We start from the raw sequence: 15,950 nt of genomic DNA, 5'->3' as shown, positions 1-15,950 counted from the left end.
GGCTTTTATTCTGAAGGACTATCTATACTCCGTTCAATTTCCTTTCTTTGGTATTGGTTATGTAGATTAACCTCTTCCGATCTGTTGGTTATTGTGTCATTCTCCAGATTTGTTAGCATAGTTTGATTAGAACCTTTACTGATTCTTCTTTTGTTGCTTGCGTATTATTTTAGATAAAAGCCTTTCAGAGGCTTTTTTTCTGAAGCTTCATTTCTGAGGCTTTTTTTCTGAAGCTTCTTTCAGGGGCTTCTTTTAGCCTCTGAAATCTCCATTTGTGAGGCTGGGCAGGGCTACATTCAGAGTATAAGAAGCAACCAGATTTTCACCCTCTTTTTTGGGGAGGAAAGGTGCGTCTTATACTCCAAAAAATATGGTATATTCTGCTCATATGCTAGCCAAGAGATGTTGTTATCTGGAAGAGAGATGGTTAATCCAATAGTTCGGTTTTGCATTTTCAAAGGCAAGGATTATCCTGGCACCTTGGTAAAGAAACCAGCTGGTTCCAGAAGAGATAGCAAAATCTTAAACTAGAAGATTGTCAGGAACCAAAAGACAGAAGATGGCCACTGATGGGTCATTATTGATATGTTTCCCCACCTACAAGATCAATAGAAAGAAGCTGTTTCCATGAACTTGTAGATAGATATATGTGAATGTCTATACCAAGAATAAACCAGGAGTGAAATCCAACAGGTTCTGACAGGTTCTGGAGAACCGGTAGCAGAAATTTTGAGTAATTCGGAGAACTGGGAAATACCACCTCTGGCTGGCCCCAGTGGGGTGGGAATGGAGATTTTGCAATATCCTTCTCCTGGAATGGGGTGGGAATGGAGATTTTGCAACATCCTTCCTCTGCCACGCCCACCAAGCCACATCACGCCATGCCCACCAAGCCACGCCCACAGAACCAGTAATAAAAAAAATGAATTTCACCACTGGAATAAATGTGCTTGTAAAATGCCCAACCAATAGCCCATCAATCCAATCCCGAAGCATTTCCATCCATAAAAGATTAATTATATATAATGTTAGCCACAACCATTAATACTGTCTTTGGTGGTGAATATAAATCTATTTTCCTTCCACAGATTGGCTTTTGCTCATTTAGGTCAGTTGTGTTTGATACATAACTAACAGCCTTCCTGAGGTTTTCCTGTATTCTCCAAAATTAGACTACAGCAGCAGCTGATTAACAAAAGGGATCCCAGGGGGAAGATCTGAGTGTCCAGATTGAAACTAAAAGACTCTGTTATAGTTAGCAAAAGCTCAATATTGCTTAATAAGAGCAAACTCAAACTTACCATGTTGCTTTTCAGCATTGATTTCAGAAGATGAAGAGTACTTGCAAACCACATCTTTAACCTGTCCCCCAGTCCAGATACTTCCAAATAAGGTAGAATTTTCAAGAGATTTGTTGTATTTCAGTCAGTGTTGAAGAAGCAGTTTGGTCATTCTTTAACAAAAACAATAACAACAACAACAAAAACAACAACAACAAGAGCCTTGATAGTACAGGGGTTTAGTGCACCCTGTTATTAACACAGCTGCCTGCAATTTCTGCTGGTTCGAATCTCTCCAAGGCTCAAGGTTGACTCAGCCTTCCATCCTTTCTAAGGTAGGTGAAATGAGGACCCAGTTTGTGGGGGCAATAAGCTGACTTTGTATAAAATATACAAAAGAATGAAGGCTATTGCTTAACGCATTGTAAGCCGCCCTGAGTCTCCGGAGAAGGGCGGCATATAAATCAAATTAAAACAACAACAACAATAACAACAACAACAGCAACAGCAACAGCAACAGCAACAGCAACAGCAACAGCAACAGCAACAACAACTTTATTGTCATTGTATGTGTATACACAGTATACCCATACAACGAAATTCACTTAACACCCAAAGACCAGGCCCAACACACATAACAATCCCCAAACACCCCCTCACCCACCACAAATTCCCCACCCTGAACCACCCAAACATCCACACAACAGACCAAGTAATGCTGTCCAACAGCTCACTGATGGTGGCCCTTTAGTTCATTGTTGAGTGCAATTATAGCTCTGGGATAAAAAAAACTATTCAGAAAACGTGTGGTCCAAGTTTAATTGTTCTGTATCTTCTGCCAGAAGGCAACAGTCCAAAAAGATTGTAAGCAGGATGGGAAGAGTCTCTGAGAATGTTATGCAACTTCCTCAAACAGTGATATTCGAAGATGTCGACAGACTCCTGTGTTTACAAGGACATGGAGCTATTCCAAACTGATCCATGGAATCATATAAGATTAGATGGAAACTTTGTCTTATCATCAGTTGTTCTCAAGTCATCCTGCTGATGCTTCCTGAGTAATGTCTTCTTTTCTGAAGTGTAATCATCTTCGATTCGTTACACAGAGTAGGGAAATGAATATTTGCCTTGTTTCCTCTTCCTTGAAATCTTGTTCCTGTCATGGAGAAGCGATTTAGGAAGTACATAGAATTCTTTACTGGCCAAGTGTGATTGGCCACACAAGGAATTTGTCTTAGATGTATATGCTCTCAGTGTACATAAGGAGAATAAAGTACATTCATCAAGAATAAAAAGATACAACACTTAGTGATAGTCAAGGTTACTAATAAGCTATCAAATCGTACTAGGAAACAAAAACAACATAAATTGAAAGATACAAGCAACATGGTTATAGTAATAAGTGGAAAGAGATAGATACTAGTAAGGAAGAGAAGAATAATAGTAATACAGTCTTAGTAAGTTATTTGACAGTGTTGTGGGAATTAGTTGTTAAGCAGAGTGATGGCATTCGGGGGAAAAACTGTCCTTGTGTCTAGTTGTTCTGGTGTGCAGTGCCCTATAGTGTCTTTTTGAGGGTAGAAGTTGAAACAATTCATGCCCAGGATGTGAGGGGTCTGTAGATATTTTCACAGCCCCCTTTTTGACTCGTGCAGTATACTGGTCCTCAATGGAAGGCAGGTTGGTAGCAGTGGTGGGTTGTCCCCGGTTTGGACCAATTTGCAAGAACTGGTAGTAAAACTGGCTGGAGGCTCCACCCACCGCCCCAGATGTCGTAATAGGTGATCTGCGCATGCACAGATGCAGTTGCAAACAGGTAGTAAAGGTAAGTAGAACCCACCCCTGGTTGGTAGCAATTGTTTTTTTCTGCAGTTCTACTTTCCATTTTCTTCCACTTACATTCCACTTTCTTCACTTATATTCCACTTTCTTCACAGATTCAAAAGGATTAATTTAAATATGAAGATGTGCACAAGTGTTTATGCAACATTACTCAATAACATCACAATCTGCCCCAGACTTTACAGTACAATATCTGAGATATTTCCCCTCTTCCAAACATTGCTGAATCCTGGTAATTCCACCCAGGATGGTTAGTAAGAAGTTCTAAGAATTGCAGTGGAGCAGGCAATGCTGACAGTCAGATTTATTTGAATTAGAACAAATGGCTTCTCGGTGATATTGCAATGTCTGTGAAATACCTGTCTGAAATTGCTACTTTAAGAAGAAAACATAGTGTTACTTATCTCTAGCAATGCCAGCCTAATCACAGGAAGAGCCAGCACTAGTTACAGCAACGAGTTCCATCATTGACAGCAGTACTTCAAAAAAAAAAAGCCCATAGTGTTGTTAATGGCTATTGGACGCAGGCCTATTGATGATAATCTTGTTGCTTTAGGCTGTAAGCAGCCATTGTAGATTTTTATACCATCCTGGAATGAAGCTGCATCAGAGAAATGTCAAATGTTGGGAGATCTTGAGCTTTCTGTCACTTTCTGGTCCTTGGTAAGGAACCCAAAATTAGCAATAGCAATCGCACTTAGACTTATATACTGCTTCATATAGGCTGCCCTCTGCATTTATTGTACACCTCACTTTTACCTATTACCACAGGGCAGCTTATATTATAGGTTAGTTTAGCTAAACTTCTGGACTGGATTTACTCTTTCTGGAAAGGTTGCATCATTTTAATTTTGTTCTCAGGCACTGGTGTTCATAACAAACTGCTAATGAGGTCAAAATGACAAGTGCATAGGATAAAGTGCATAGGATAAAGGATCTGAATCAGAATTCGTGCCATGAGATGGATAGTTTGCAGGTATGTACAGTAAATCATCTCCTCCGCATGGACCATGAGATGGCTGTATGCATGTGAATGATCTTCTTTGCATGGATCATGACATGGATGCAAATATGTAAATAATCTCCTTTGCATTTTAATACATCTCTCCTCATTTCTATTCCCTCAGGTCATCTGTATATATGCATATAAAAGGGGTGGAGCTTGCACTGCAATATAGCAATAGCACTTAAACTTATATATGACTTCACAGTGCTTTACAGTCCTCTCTAAGTGGTTTACAGAGTCAGCATATTGTCCCCAACAATTTGGGTCCTCATTTTACCCACCTCGGAAGGATGGAAGACTGAGTCAACCTTGAGCCTGGTGAGATTCGATCTGCCAAATTGCAGTCAGCAGAAGTAATCCTGCAGTACTGCATTCTAACCACTGCACCACTAAAAGTAAGTTTATCTAAAACCTGATGACTTTTTTCCAAAGGTATTCAAGGATATTTCTCAGAGGCGGACATTTTAGATACCCTCATTCTGACATGTTTAGTATTAATTGTTAGCAAACAAGATTATACACACATAACTCCTCATCCTCATCCCAAAGTGGCAACCTTGCTCATTATATGCATTTTGCTTGGTACCATTTCTGCTAATCTGAGTTAATTAATAAACATAATATTGTTGGTGTTTTTAGTTGCTATGGAAATCCCATTCAGGTCTCTAGGGTGATTTGAACAAATCTGATTTAAATTTGACCTGACTTTGTCACCTTTTACTGTCTGCAGTGAAATAACTTACGACTCCTGGGAGGAATGTTTGAATTTCTTCACTACCAGCAAAGTTCTATAAATCTGCATAGTAATTATCCCTACAGAGAGTGTAACCAAATATAGTTGCTGGAACTTATTAATTATATCCCCCAAAGGAATATTAGTAAGCTTCCCTGAATTACATAAAAACACTCTGCAGCAGAGAATGAAACATGATTTGTTTAAATCTTGGGCAAATGTGTAAATTGAAATACAAGCCATCGGTAGGTTAAATCTGACAAAGTACAACCTTTTAATTCATCAGTCAACTCAACCTGACAAATTAAGATGAACATTTGCATTTGTGTTCCACCCTCGTCCCACTCTACATTTGTAGTTTTCTTCCAATGAATTAGCAGACCTCAGCTTAACTGTTTTATGTCCAATACAATGATGTATATGTTTTTCCACCTGATTTTAACTGTGTTAGTAAATTGCTATTAGTCTTTTTTTATTTATGTTCCTGTACAAAAATTAAGCAGGAGCTAGCGTTTTAGGCCAGAGAAGGACATTGTGTAAATATACAAATATACTGTTTTGCTTCAACGCCATTAGGTGATGCATCCAGATTTTGTTAATTCATGGGGAGGAAAAACTGCTGATGATATAAAAGCCATTAGCACCATCTCAGGAAATATGAGGATTAAAGTACTATTGTTCAGGGCTACCTGATATATGGCATTGTTTAGAACAAAAAGTCCACTAGAAATGGGTCACCAATAACATAACCAGAAACATAATATATAAAATCAAAAATAGCATTACAGTAAAAATGCAAGAGCAACAAAACTACAAAAAATATAAGAAAAATATCATAATTCAATGAAAAGGGCATTTGAATAGCAAACATTTAAGACTCATTTAATTATAGTCCTTTATATTAATTACATGCAGGGAAAGGTCTGTTTCATATAACTTAATAGATTTTTTTTATCAGGCTTCAAAGCATTGCTTCTCAACCAACCTTAAAACTCGCAACAAATGCTATTGATGTTTTTTGCACAAGCTGTTTTGCTACTAAATGTTTCAGAGACAAAACCTAATGATCAAATCCAGTGGTGGGATTCAAGTAATTTAAAAACCAGTTCTCTGCCCTAATGATTTCTTCCAACAACCAGTTTGCCAAACTGCTCAGAAAGTTAACAACCAGTTCTCCCGACATGGTTCGAACTGCCTGAATCCCACCACTGATCAAATCACATCAAATATGAGAACTGACCTTGGGGGAAAGGTCATAAAACTTTCCTTGGTCCTTAATCCAATCCAAGGGACTATTTCAGCAGTGAATTTTCTTGTTTTATGCCTCAGAGCCAGGGGTGAAATCCAGCAGGTTCTGACAGGTTCTGGAGAACCGGTAGCGGAAATTTTGAGCAGTTCAGAGAATCGGCAAACACCACCTCTGGCTGGCCCCAGAGTGGGTGGGGGGGAATGGAGGTTTTGCAATATCCTTCCCCCAGGAGTGGGGAGAGAATGGAGATTTTGCAGTATATTTCCCCTGGAGTGGGGTGGGAATCATTGGTGGGTTGCCCCCGGTTCAGACCGGTAGTAAAACCGGCAGGAGGCGCCACCCACTGACCCGGACATAATCATAGGTGATCTGCGCATACGCAGAAGCAAACCGGTAGTAAAGGTAAGTAGAACCCATGCCTGGGTGGGAATGGAGATTTTGCAGTATCCTTCCCTTGCCATGCCCACCAAGCCATGCCCACCAAGCCACACCACGCCCACCAAGCCACGCCCACAGAACTGGTAGTAAAAAAATTTGGATTTCACCACTGCTCAGAGCTAACAACTTTATAAACTTATGTCTATTAGGATTCACCCATCATGGAGGAAGGGGCCATTTAACTGGTGGATCAATTGACAGCATTTCCTATTTGAGTGACTATATGAGAAATACACACATCCGGAGTGGATTATTTTCCCCATCCCACTCCAGCTGCAAGGAAGAACAAGTCATTGGGGAAATGTTTGCCAAGTTAGAATAAGGACAGAAGGAATTTTCTTTTGATTTAATAGTGTCATAAAGGAGCCAGATCTCACTACACAGAAGCTGAATCAAAGCAAAGGCAGGTTTTTTTATGATCTAACTCTCATTTGGTTTTGAGCCGTTGTGAAGAAGCCAAATGAGATTCCTTAGTATCACATCACAAATCTCAAGAGTCGTTAACTTTTTCTTCCATTTTCTTCGACTATGAATATGTTAATGTATGAACACAAACTAATTTTTCTTTATCCTGCTTAAATTGAATTCACTATAAAGGCCTGTCACAGCTGTGAAATCAGCTGATACTAAGAAGCAGAAAAAGATTATATATATATATATATATATATATATATATATATATATATATATATATATATATATATATATATATATGCATATTCTTTCTAGCCAGGTTTTACCTATAGATAAAACCTGGCTAGAAAGAATATGCACATAAAAGCCTATGAAAAAAGAAAAAAGATATATATATATATATATATATATATATATATATATATATATATATATATATGAAATACTGTTGGAGGCAATTATTTTAAAATATATGTATTTGACCATATGCAATATGCAAAACATTCGTAGCGTTTTCTGTCAATTGCCAAAGCGTTGGCAAAATGATGTCTTGCGTTGCAATTTGGTAGGGCAGAACTCTAAATAATAAACAGTCACTACCTGATTGCTTTAACATTTTTTTTAAGAAGTGGTATTAGTCATTATCAACTGCAACTGTACAGAACATGATCTGAAATTAAACTTGTGATTTATCACCTAGGATGATCATCTATATATTGTCAGTAGTCTGACAGTATGCAGTTGATTGGAATAATCTCATTTTAAGTATCTATAAAACTGAATAGTATTTAGAAACCAAGAACCAATGGTTTCCGTGAGTGCCAACATTAAGGCTTAGATGTTTTAGAGACAGTCTCATCCTGGACTTCAAATTTACTTCAGATTAAGTCCGGCTGGAATAATAAAGCTCATCCTGAAGTGAATCTGTAGCAGGTTTCAGATAAGTACAAACTTGACGTGGACATTCTCAATATTATGTGTTATGGCCAGGGGTGGGCTGTTATGGGTTCACCCGGGTTCAAGAGAACCCATAGCTAACATTATGGCTGGTTCAGAGAACCTCCAAATCCCACCCCTGTCTGGCTCCTCCCAGCCCACTCCACCCCTTCCAGGAGTCTCCACATGGCCCGCATTGGATACGAGGTAAGTGCATGGCCCGTGCAGAGGCTCGGGGAGGCGGAAAAATGGGCCTCCCAGAAGTTCCGGAAAGCCGGAAACAGATCCATTTCCAGCCTCTGGAGCCTGGGGGAGGTGAAAACATCCCCCCCCCCAATAGTGCAGGAGGCTGACTAGGCTACTCCCATCATGGCCACGCCCACCCAGCAACTGGGCAGAGAACCCATTGCTGAAATTTTTGAAGCCCACCCCTGGTTATGGCTCAAATTCAGCTGAGAACTTTGTGCAAAGTTGGCAAAAAAAAAAAATGGACCCTTCTGCTCAGATTCTCTTATTTATTTATTTATTTATTTATTTATTTATTTATTTATTTATTTATTTATTTCAATTTGTATACCGCCCTTCTCCTAGTGGACTCAGGGCGGTGAACAGCCAGAGCTAAAACACATGCAGATACAAAATTTAAAATTGTTAAAAGAATTACATAACTGGCCCAATTTAAAACAGTTCAATTTAAAACCCCATGACAATTTAAAACTAAAAAACTAAAAAGACTAAAAAAGGGGGAGGGGTTTCACGCCAGCCCTGCTTGATGGAAAAGAAAAGTTTTCAGGGCACGGCGAAAGACCCGGAGATCCGATATCCTTCGTATCTCCGGGGGTAATCGTTCCAGGGGGCAGGAGCTGCCACAGAGAAGGCCCTCCCCCTGGGGGTCGCCAGCCGACATTGCCTGGCTGACGGCACCCTGAGGAGTCCCTCTCTGTGGGTGCGTACTGATCGGCGGGAGGCTATCGGCGGCAGAAGGCAGTCCCAAACAAGAACAGCAATCATAAAATCTGACTAAAATTCTCTTCTCAGTTGTCTCCTGGCAACCATTTTCACTACAAGGCACAAAACTTTTCTTCTCCTTCTGCTCTTTCCCCCCATTGATACCGATCACAAAGGAGGAGGGGAGGACTCCATATCCTGCAGCAATGAACTTTATAGAACAATAGATGATCTTTCCATTGGTAAATCTACTGATCAGGGCCAACGGAATACAATGGTGCCATTGTTCTTACATTCATCTTCCAAAACCTGTAGCTCGTATTTCTTCTTTCTTTCATAAAATAAGTCAATGTAAAGTTGCCCATATTACCAAGTAATTATTGGCAAATATAATGAAGTCCCTCCTTCTTCATCTCCTTGTGCGTTTGTTTCTTTCTTGGTTAAAGAAAGGCTTAGCTTTACCGACCCCTTGAACTTTTGCAGAAGAATGGATGATCTTTCCTCTGATTGTTTGAGGTGTTTAAATAGCAGTATGACTGATTAGAGAACTGGACTCCAAGTGTCATTATAACTGACTTCTCTTATAATTAGGATTGGGATGTCATTTGGAACTATTAAAGACTGGGTATATTAAAGAGCTCGCATTAGACTCTGTAAAACAAGAGACTGGATAGAAAGGTTGTTTTTGTCTTTCCGAATAATGCTCAGGCTCATTGCTGGAGTCGTAGGGTCAGTTTTACATTGTCATTTCAGAGTGCATCGCATTGAGGAATCTCAGGAGGAGGAAGCTAGGAAATATATTAATATGACCAAAAGGGTTTTTTTTTTTTGTTGTTGTTCAGCTTAGAAATAATACAGTAATCTTGTTTTTCAGATTTCTAACTGCTATTGCTCTTCCATTGTGATGCAAAATGAAGAGAGAAAAGATTTTTACCTGATGGACTATCCGGAGTCTTGAAGGAGCCTAGTGAGGTTCACCACTCTGCCTCTATCAACAACTAAAAGAAAAAAAAAGAAACACCCTCCACTCTAAGATTGTACTAATCATTACAATGAATGTGAACGCTGGCTGAATGAGGTCATGTATTGTAATATCCTTCCCATAGAATCTAGATGAAACCAATCCCACCAGATGTTTATAGAGAGATTTTCAATGGATGAAAATAACAAGTTTGAATGACTCGATTTCTTGAGGAGGGGGAGAGCTGCTTTTGTCGTACTTTTGTACCTTTGGTGATTATCTTTAATAAAGTAAAAAAAAAAAATCCACATCCATCCATTTAGGAAAAATGTCATAATTTGGTACTGTGTTTCCCTGAATATAAGACCCTGTCTTATATTTTTTTGAACCCTGAAATAAGCGCTTGGCCTTATTGCCATACGCTCAAAAGCCCAATTGGGCTTATTATCAGGGGATGACTTATTATGGGGGAAACAGGGTAGTAAAATTCTACCTGCAAGCAGGAGGTCCCAATTCAATCTCCAGCATTTTTGAAGAACTGCTCTGTGAAGGCCTAATGGGTCACTATCAGTTTAGTGTCATGGAGAAATGGATTAATAGTCTAATTCAGGTAACGTTCAGTGTTTCTAACCCATGTTTTAAGGATTTGGGGTCTCTTATATCATGCCTAATGCCGCATAGCGGGGTGACCTCCCATTATTTGTCCCAACTTCTGCCAACCTAGCAGTTAAGCACATAAAAAATGCAAGTAGAAAAATAGGGACCACCTTTGGTGGGAAGGTAACAACGTTCTGTGCGTTTTTGTAGTTTAGTCATGCTGGCCACATGACCACGGAGACGTCTTCGGACAGCGCTGGCTCTTCGGCTTTAAAACAGGGATGAGCACCACCCCCTAGAGTCGGGAACGACTAGCATATATGTGAAAGGGGAACCCTTACCTTACCTATATCATCACTAATTTCTAGAGATATATGAAGAAATGTAGAGACTGAGAAAACTGCTACTTAATTTGGGCATGTAGATGGCCCACATTCAATCATATCTAGTGTTTGCAGGAACCATCCAACACAGAATAAGGCCACCATTTTTTAATATTTACAGCTGTTCAATAGAATAAATTACAGTCGTTCCAGATGTACGAACTAGCAGCATTACATAATTAGTTTGATGAAATATCACAACTATCCAAAAACTCTCTTTCTTCTGCTAATAAGTACATGATACTGACGATGCTAATTTCTCTCTTTCATAATTAGAAGTAGCTCATTGTAATAATCCATTTTATTAATTTCATTTTTTAATCATTCTAACAATGGGATGTTTTTTACACAGTTCCATGTCTAGTGGAATAAATAATGCAAACACAGATGAGAAATTAACTAAAGAAAGAAGTGAAGCAGGAGAAGTGTTATCAGTCCCAGCATGATGCCCCATGAAAGGATTTGAGGTCAGGTTTCTGACAGCAGGAATGTTCAATGAATAGTATTCCTAACTCTGTGGGGACACTCTTCAGTTTTCTTGGGCTGCGCTTAATGGAGGAGTCGAGCTGTGTGATTTAGTGGAAACGAAAATTGAGGAATTGTAAACACTAAGGCTCTCTTCAAAGTTTTATAACTGGCCTCCCCATCCCTGTCATGTGTATGAATTGGCTTTCTGATACAAGTTCTAAGAAATTCTAACAAGCTTTGTAGATTAATTACAGTAGTGGCCAAAATTGTGGAAACTTTTTCAGAAAAGTGTATTTTCTAAAACTAGCTAATAACACCACTTTTTTATTTTTTTGGAGTAGTACCATAAAATTATATATCAATGGAAAGATAATTTAATCAAGAATGTAATGCAATAACTTTTATGAAGGATTTGCTATTAGAATAGCAGTTACAATATAAAGAAAAAAAGTGAAACATGTATAAAAAACAAGATATACAAAAATTATCACCATAAAAAAAATAAGATATACAAAAATTATCACGTCAGTTAACACTTAGTTGGGTCTTTTAATTCTGCAGCTGTTATAATGTGAAACCAAGATTAAATGATTGCTTCTATTAACTGGGTTTTATTGCTGGGTCGCTTTTGACTAACAAGTTTCTTTAGTCGGCTCCATAGATTTTCAATTGTGTTAAGGTCTGGGCTATTCCCAGGCCATTCCAGCAGTGCAATAGGATTGTCTTGAAACTCAAAAAAAAAAAAAAAAAAGTGGTGTTATTAGCCATCAAACCTCAAAAATACACTTTTCCCAAAAGGTTTCCACAATTTTGGCCACTACTGTAGTGTAGAATTCAGTATGTATTTAAGAATGGCTCTCTATTACGAAGAAAGGGTTAAAAAGTAGATTTAAAATTATTAATCTTTGATATTGAATTATAAAATAAAATATAACCTCAAGTCAAGCTCTTTTTTTTTTTTTTTTTTTTTGTTTACACATGATCCAGCCTTGGCCACAGTGTGGAAAGGGTTATTCCACAGCCTATTTCATTACTTCTCAGGTATTGTTGCTGCTGCTGTTATTTACCTCTACAGCATAGTTATTATCCTTTTATTTTCCCTTTCAATTACTTTCAGTATGGACCATCTATTGGGAATCTTTGGGAAGCAGATACAGTGGACAGACATATTGATATTGTCAGTTAAATGGAGCCACCATAGGAGAAATAAAGAAAAATAGTTGATTTACAATAACTATTATTTACCTACCTAGAGGGGGTAGTGGGTGAGAAAGGGCACAAGAGTTCTATTATTATTATTATTATTATTATTATTATTATTATTATTATTTAATCTTTAGTGAGATTCACAGCTGGTTAATAGCTCAGCAGCTCGAGTCCTAACCAAGGACCTAGGAACCGTTAAGGTATCGTCGGAGGATGTAAGCTGTTCTGAGTAAGGTGGTTTTTTGTAGAGTCAAAATGTTCAAGTCTGGCAAATTTAGAATTTCTAAATAGCGGGGTAGCCCTTATTCTTATTCTTATTCTTATTCTTATTCTTATTATTATTATTATTATTATTATTATTATTATTATTATTTCATTCATTCATTCATTCATTCATTCATTCATTCGTTCGTAAGATTTCTGACCTCCGGGTATTTCGCTGCGCACTCAAGACCCTATTGTTCCGCCAGGCTGGGTTAACAACATAATTTTTAATTAGATGTTTTAAATTTTTGGGGTTTTTAAATCAGCCAAATTTATTTAATACTTTTAAATTATTTTAAATTGATGTTTATTCTGTTTTTAAATAGGCTGTACACTGCCCTGAGTCCTTCGGGAGAAGGGCGGTATAGAAATAAAATTATTATTATTATTATTATTATTATTATTATTATTATTATTATTATTATTATTATTATTCATTCATTCATTCATTCATTTAAAAAAGCCCATTGTTAACTGAGTTTTGTTGAACTGAAATCCAGGTTGCTAGATAAAGTCCCAGTTTTTGCTTATTGAACAGCCTAATTATTGCTATCGTACTTGCATCCTAGGTATACAAGGCACTTTTATACATGTTCATTGTGAAAACTGTTTTTGTAGATTAGTCATTTTTAATTATATTCACAGGTTGGCTGCAATATGATCAATCAAACCATTCAACACTAACCGTATTTCTTTCACGCACAGCATAATAATTTATCCTTTTCTATCTTCCACGATAAAAGGGATGTGGTGGCTCAGTGGCTAAGATGCTGACCTTGTTGATCGAAAGGTTGGCAGTTCAGTGGTTCGAATCCCTAGTGCCGTGTAACGGGGTGAGCTCCTGTTACTTGTCCCAGCTTCTGCCAACCTAGAAGTTCGAAAGCACATAAAAAATGCAAGTAGAAAATTAGGGACCACCTTTGGTGGGAAGGTAACAGCGTTCCGTGCACTTTTGGCATTTAGTCATGCCGGCCACATGACCACAGAGACGTCTTCGGACAGCGCTGGCTCTTCGGCTTTGAAACGGAGATGAGCATCACCCCCTAGAGTCAGGAACGACTAGCACATATGTGCGAGGGGAACCTTTACCTTTACCTTTATCTTCCACGATAGAATAGTCAATGTTGCTTCTGCTCATAGATATTCTCCTTTTCCTCCTCCACCACCAACAGCAACTTCTTAACTCTATAAATTAGGAAAGTTAAATATTTCCTATTTTCAACAGTTCAGGCACTTGTTACATATTTACTGCTAAAGGCCCAAGAGTTAGATTAATTAACTACATGGAACTAACAATTAAAATGTCAGCCTTAATCAATAATTTCTACTCTAGCTACCTATTTCAGCAATGGGATATCATTTAGGAGTTCCAGCTAGACGGCAGCATCTAGCTGACTTTGGTTGATCCGTAAAGCTAAGCAGGATTGCCACTGGGTAGTATTTAAATGCAAGATTAGTAGGAATTTCCAGGGCTTTAGCCTAGATTGGAAAGTTGAAGACAAAATCCTAGAACAGGGGTCCCCAACCTCTGGGCCACGGCCCACTGGTGGGCCTTGAGCTATTTGCAACTGGGCTGCAGAATCAGCGGGCAAGTATGCACATACACACTTCCTCACTTGCACAAACAATGGACAAGTGCATGCACAACCTGGTCCATTTGCAGGAGTGACAGGCACATGTGCACACATGTGCATTCCAGCCACTCATGCAGAACCATCCTCTCTTCCCCCACCAGTCTGCAAAGCCGGAAAAGTTGGGGAAACTCTTTCCTTAGATTAACAGAGTTAGAAGGGACCTTGTAGGTCATCTAGTCCAACTCCCTCACCCAAGCAGGAGACTCTATACCATTTCTGACAAATGACAGTTCAGTCTCTTCTTGAAAGTCTCCAGTGATGAAGCTCCCACAACTTCCGAAGGCAACTTCTGCTCCATTGGTTGATTGTTCTCACTGTCAGAAAATTTATCCTTATTTGTAGGTTGAATCTCTCCTTGATCAGTTTCCATCCATTATTCCTTGCCTTCAGGTGCCTTGGAAAATAGCTTGATCCCTTCCTCTCTATGGCAGCCCCTCAAATACTGGAACACTGCTATCATGTCTCCCCTGGTCCTTCTCTTCACTGGGCTAGCCATAGCTGTTCTTCATATGTTTTAGTCTCCAGTACCCTAATCATCCCGGTTGCTCTTCTCTGTACTCTTTCTAGAGTTTCAACATCTTTTTTTATAGTGTAGTGACCAAAACTGGGTGCAGTACTCTAGGTGTGGTCTTACTAAGGCTTTATAGAGTGGTATTAGTACCTCACTTGATTTATTATTATTATTATTATTATTATTATTATTATTATTATTATTATTATTATTATTATTTTTATTGGTTAATCTTTAGTGAGATTCACAGCCTTTGAGGCTGGTTAATAGCTCAGCAGCTCGAGTCCTAACCAAGGACCTAGGAACTGTTAAGGTATCGTCGGAGGATGTAAGCTGTTCCGAGTAAGGTGGTTTTTTGTAGAGTCAAAATGTTCAAGTCCGGCAAATTTAGAATTTCTAAATAGCGGGGTAGCCCTTTGGGTATTGCTCCGAGGGCTCCAATTACAATCGGGACAACACACGATTTCTTTTTCCACAGTCACTCAACTTCAATTTGTAAGTCCCGGTACTTTGTGATTTTTTCTTGCTGCTTATCTTCAATTCGTGCATCACCAGGTATTGCAATGTCAATGAACCATACATTATTATTATTATTATTATTATTATTATTATTATTATTATTATTATTATTATTATTAATTCAATTTATATACTGCCCTTCTCCTATTGGACTCAGGGCGGTGCACAGCCAAGGATAAAAAACATACCAATACAAAATTTAAAATCAATTAAAAGAATTATACATCTTTGGCCCACAATTTAAAACAATCCAATTAAAACCCAATTTACACTTAAAAAGCTAAAAAGAGCTAAAAAAGAGGGATACAATCTTGATTGTATCCCTCTATTAATCAAGAAGTCCTAGAAGATGGCAATGGTAAACCACTTCCATGTTGTTGCTAAGAAAACTACATGGATATCTGGGAAGCTGACTTGACTTGAGGGAGCAAATCAGCAGCCCAAAAACCTCCATAAGCATGCTAGTGATTAGAAAGCTATTGAGGTTATTGAAAATGTTATAGTTTGAAGTATACCATCTAATATAAATTCAAGAAGGACAATAGAGGCTTCCCTTCTAGA

The sequence above is a fragment of the Pituophis catenifer genome, unplaced genomic scaffold (genome assembly GCF_029215685.1).
Source record: "Pituophis catenifer annectens isolate HBS135680 unplaced genomic scaffold, rPitCat1.0.hap2 SCAF_7, whole genome shotgun sequence".
Taxonomy (NCBI): Eukaryota; Metazoa; Chordata; class Lepidosauria; order Squamata; family Colubridae; genus Pituophis; species Pituophis catenifer.
This window is presented reverse-complemented; position numbering follows the sequence as displayed.